The sequence below is a fragment of the Gavialis gangeticus genome, unplaced genomic scaffold (assembly GCF_001723915.1).
Source record: "Gavialis gangeticus isolate Ggan-Ray unplaced genomic scaffold, GavGan_comp1, whole genome shotgun sequence".
NCBI lineage: Eukaryota > Metazoa > Chordata > Crocodylia > Gavialidae > Gavialis > Gavialis gangeticus.
The window spans coordinates 89,570,866-89,576,454 of NW_017729031.1; positions in this window are offsets into that span (position 1 = coordinate 89,570,866).

Sequence of the window (5,589 nt, forward strand, 5' to 3'; positions counted from 1 at the left end):
CCCCCCCCGCCTTCTCAAAGTGCTGAGAGCAGTGCTGGGCTGGGTCTGCTGAGCCCTGCTCCTGGCAAGTGCAGACAGAAGTTACTGAGGGCACTCCTATTTGGTGCACCTTCATTTGAACCCTCATGTAATGTGGGTTCAGATTTTCACGGAATTGGGCCCTTTTAAAGTGCTCTGCAGCTGAAGCACTCTGCAGCTGTGCCCTTGTGTTTGGCCAGACCTGTAGAGCACTTTAAGTTGCTAAATCTAGCAAAAAATTGTCATTTCTGTCTGCACCTTAAGAATGGAACTGACTTGCCCCTTTAAGACAGCAGTCTAAACAACTTGCTTAGCGATCCCTTATGAAAAATCTGAAGGGAATAACCTAGAAAAAAATAGGAGTTCTCTGTTAGAGACTGGGGTAGAATCCAGTTCTTCTGGGCAGTAGTCAAATCATCTTTTCACTTCTAGTTAACAGTCTGTCTCACTGTACATCTGTCTCTTCATCACTAGTTCAGTACTAACCTGTGCATAGAATGACATCGGGGTCCTGTTAACAAACCAGTATGTGATCATCTGGAATCCAGGTTTTCTGTTTGTCACAGAAAAATGTGGTAAACCCCAGATTCTAACATTTTAAGGAGAATAACCTGGATTTTCTCCTTTAAAGGAGAAAAAACATGGGAAACGGTGGATTTCCCCTTGCAGGCTGGCAGAGATCCAGCATGCAAGGGGCTGGGGGAGTGAGAGGAGGGTGATCAGCAGGGGGCAACATGTGCATGTGCACATGCACATGGCTGCCAGGCAGCATGAGAGCAACTCTTGCAGCTCCCTACAAGTAAGCTGGCAGCGGAGGAGGGCAGGGAGGGAATTGAGGCTCCCATAGCGAGGATGGAAGTTGGACAGGGCTGGAGCTGCTGCCCAGCTGTGGTGGTGCATGGGATTTGGGGCCCAGGACACAGCCACAAGGCCCAGGCGAGGACTGAGACAGGGCTGCAGGCAGCTTGTCTGGGGGCCGGCAGTGGGGGTGAAGGGGCTGGCACTCACTCTTGGAGGGGAATGGGGAGCATGTGCCACCCAGATCTGTGGGCTGCTGCTGCAGGCTCGGATTCCCTGCCCTGCTGTCCTCCCCCCAGGCACCTATACATTTTGCCATTTCATTTGGGGTTTTTTATTGTGGAAAATCAGAGCTCCCCCTGCCCCTTTTACTCACTAGGATGTGGGTTCAGCTTTGGCTGCCCCCCCTCCCCAAACTGCTTTGAGCAGCCCTAACATGCTGGTACCTTGCCCATGCCAGTGCCTTTCACTACTGACCCACAGCCCCCTGGCCCTGCTGGTACCCCTCATGCCTGACCCATGGGCCTCTGGCCCTACCCAATGGCCCTCACTCCCCACCTAAAAAAAAAAATCCAAAATTAAGTGCCAAAATGCATTGGTATTTAGAATTTATTTTATTATGGTGATTGAGGCACTGGTAGGCTTCCAAATTGCTTTAAAATGGTAAATATATCAATAAAACATTGTGTCTAACTGATACCTACATATATAGTGGTGTTTCATTTTAATTGTGGAAAAACACAGATTTGGTGTTTTAAATTGGAGAATCTGTGACTTTTTTATCAGAGAATTTGTGATTTTAAACATAAAACCAGGATCCCTAGTGATCATGTAACTAAGGACCTGTCTCTCAATGCAACCAAGATTGGGGAGGGGGAAATTAAGGTTGCACAGGAAATCATTTTTCCTGCATTTCTGAACTAGGGGGTTCTTGATGTCTACAGCCTTAACGTTCTTTTTACATTGATAGACTTAAGGACAGATTGCTTGATCTACTAGACCAGACACTGGACTGAGGGTAGTAGACCCCCAGTTATTTCTATAGATTTGTCATTGACCTACTCTGTGTCTTTAAGCAAGTCACTTTTACCTCTTTTCCTTTCACTTGCATCTAGTGCTTTCAAATTGCTAGCTCTTTTGTGCAGGGATAACTTTCCTATACATCAGTGCAATGGCTAACGTAATGCAGCCTTTATCTTACATTTGAGACCTTTAGGCAGTAAAATGAATATGTATGATGATAAAAAGTCTGAGAGAAATAAAACAAGGTGGTAGACAGAGCTAAGAGAAAGCATGCCTCAGATGTAAGGTGAGGCTTTTAAAATGGTATCCTTTAACATTTACTTTAAAAATGGCAATTGTATGCTCCATAGTTGTTGCTTTCTAAATAATCCATAAGGCCTTATAGTTTAGATAGTGATCAGAATGCTCACTCGGTCTTGCTGCTTTAATGAAACCCAGTTAAAAAGGACATGCCATTTCTCTATTGTCTTTTTTTAATTTAGGATGGCTTGAATGGGGAATGAATTGAATCCTAATAAAGGAGCCTTCTGCACAAATGCTGCAGTGCAATAAACAGCTTGCACAGTGCATGGTGAGCGTTGTAGTTCTGATGATAAAGACCTAAAAAGGTAAGACCTTGTAATAACGTAAGTCTTCCCAGCCCAACTCTACTCCCTTGTCCCTCCTCTGATAACTTCTTTGCTAACCCCTATTCTGTGCTCACTTTCTTCAATCATAGAAGATGCAAACGAATACAAGCCTTTTACAACAACCATCTTCTGCCAGCCTTGCAGTTGCCTCTGCTTTCTTCTTTTTCTCCTCCTGCCCACCACAAGGGGTATGGGCTGACATAACTGGTGTGTTTTATATACCCTGGCTAGTTTGCAGCAGAATACTAATGCATGGCAATCAGCAGAGTTGCTCTAATCAGCCCTTCCTATAGGTCCAGGATGCTTTTCCTTAATTCTTCTACTAGGGCTTGTACTGTCACAGGGGAAAATTCTGCTCTAAATGACCCCTCCTAGCAGCTGGTTACCCTATTTTGTAAATGATCAAAATAAAATGCTGTTATTGGGTTGATATTACATACACTTTAGGCAGCAAAATGATTTGGAACCAGGGATCCTGATTTTTAAAAAATCCCCAATTTTTGGATTTAAAAAAAAGTAACCCAAAATCCACATTATAATATATATTACTGGCATTTCATTTTAATCATGGAAAAATGTGGATTTTGGGTTACTTTTTAATACAAAAATTGGGGATTGTTTTTAATTGGAGAAAACCAGGATCCCTGTTCATAACAAATACATTGTCTGCAATACAGGGCTTCCCAAGCTGGACCTTGTGACTACTCTCCTTCTTTTAAAGCTCAGTACCTACCTCGGTGAGCCTCAGAATTCTGTACCAATATTTTGACAGGAAAGCAAAAAGATTGACAAGCACTTGTCTGCCACTAGTGTGGCATGTCCTTTTTTGGCAGGTGTCACAAGCCCTGCACTCTCCATGAGTGCCACTCCAATCCCCTTCCCCTGCATGATCTGTTGCTCTTCTTTCTGCTTTCTGACTTACCTGCTGCTGAGTTCCTTGCTCTCTCCCTCATCTTGTGTTCCATGCACAGAAGCTACCCATACCACTTGTGGCACACAGGCCTTGGGTTGGCCACCTGTACCCTAAACCATTTGGTTGCTGAGATGCAATGAAACAATGGTTAGAGTCAGTGCTGTGCCAAGGAAGTTTGGCATCTGGGACAAAGCCCACAGTGGCAGTCTGTCCTCATCCCGTACACAGATTCAGGGGGCATACGCCACCCCATGCTTGCCCAGGAGTGCACACAGCAGCAGGAGCCACGCCCCCCACCCCACTACAGCACTGGTTAGAGTTAAGTGGGGAGGAAATGTGGTGTAGCGCATTGTCCAATGCACGCATCATCATACTACTGACATGTACAGGTCTGTTATTTTGCACCCCTTGTTACATATACCTTTTGCCTGATATGGAACAGGCTAACCAATTAGCCAGAGTCTGTTTATTGAGGTGGCAAAATCCAAGGGAAAAGGGGTAGATGTAGAATACAGTGACACTGATGCATGATTTAGTTTTATTTAGAATGTGCTAACTTCCAATAAAATGACGGTTATTTTTCCCAGGGAAGATGAAAGATAGCATCATACATACCCTGTTGCTATTTATTTCAAGCACGTATAATATTATTTTGATTTGCAGCCAATATGCTGGACTCCCCAGCCACTAACCCTTCTTCCTGAATTGTGTCAATGTATGAAAAATGGATGTTTAGCTTTTTAGCACCTATGGAACCTCCCTAGTCTGGAAGTCAGCTGATTTCCCATGTAAACTGACTTTCTCTTGCTCTTTTCTTCTCTGTTAATTTTCTTTTCAGATTGCAGAAAAATAAACCAATTTTATGTGGGTCTCTATCTTATAAATGTGACAACATGCAATCACAGCTCTCAAAGATTACAGAGTACTAGCTGCAGGAGGAAAAAAAGGTGTTGATGAGACATGAGAGAGGCCAATCAAGAGTGCCTGCTTTCCTTTCAAAATTAGTTTTTGCTTCAGGCCTTTCAATGGAACAGAAAGCTTCAGCCAGACCTTCATTTAGCCTGTAGAGCTGTTGTATTTCGTCTGACTTGCAAAGACTATTTGTTTTCTACAGGTGCATCATTTTATCCACAAGGCACTTTTTACCAAATGGGAGGTTTTGCAATTCTGGTCTGGGCTAGTCATCACTGCTGCCCTTTGTTTAAAAGAGCAATAAGAAATAGTTAATTTTCTTCAGAAAATAGATAACCTTCAGCCTAGATACAGGCTCATGTTGCCTCCTCCAGCTCTTCACCAAAGCCAAGTTTACGTGGACCGGGTTTTGCAAGCTGCTCTTCTGTGAAGAATGAATGTCTATGAAAGTGAGGTAGAAAAGACCGGAGAGAATGAGAGGGGAGGCAGCAAGAAAGCACTACATAGAGCTTTAATAAGCACTGGAGGTGTGAAACACCAGAAGTGAGTACATTTTGAGCTACGTTTTGGCTTGAAAAGGAACTTGGAACTGTGAGCAAGAAATTGTGTCCTGCTGTTTGTCTCTTCTTGGGTTCAGAAAACAAGATTTGGCATGCTCTTTGTAAATAAACAGGATACCATCAAAGAGGCATCCAGTGCCGTGGTGAGCGGGGCGACTGCCCTGGGTGCTGAAGCAAAGGGGCACCAATAGATGCTGCCCAGCTGGGGCAGAGTGCAGGACAGAGCCATGAGCAGCTCATTTGGGGAGGGCATGGGAACAGGGGAGGGTGACTCCTGTCACTATATGCACTCCCACACCAGCATGGGGGGGGCATGTGCCCCCCCAAACCGTGCATGGGCCGAGGGCAGGTTGCCACTGCGGGCGTTGCCTCGGGTGCCAAACTTCCTTGCCACAGTCCTGGAAACATCTGATTCCACCAATGATTTCTCCTTTTGATGGAAACAACTTGTACAACCCTTGATTTGGCTAAACCCCTAAGTCAGTTATGCAAGGCTGTAGTTGTAGTTATGTTTCTGAGAGCCACCAAACATTATTTATCCTATTTTGAGTCATCTGTGCTTTGGTGGAGGTTACAGAGGTTCAGCTGACCCAAAACCCCATACCTGAAGTGGACACCAGACAGATGGGGGATCTGAGTAATTCAAAGTATAATGGGAACAGCTGTTGTGCAAAATTTTCCAATGGCATCAATGTCTGTGTGGTTGCAGACTGAGACTGCTGAACAGGGCTTGGTT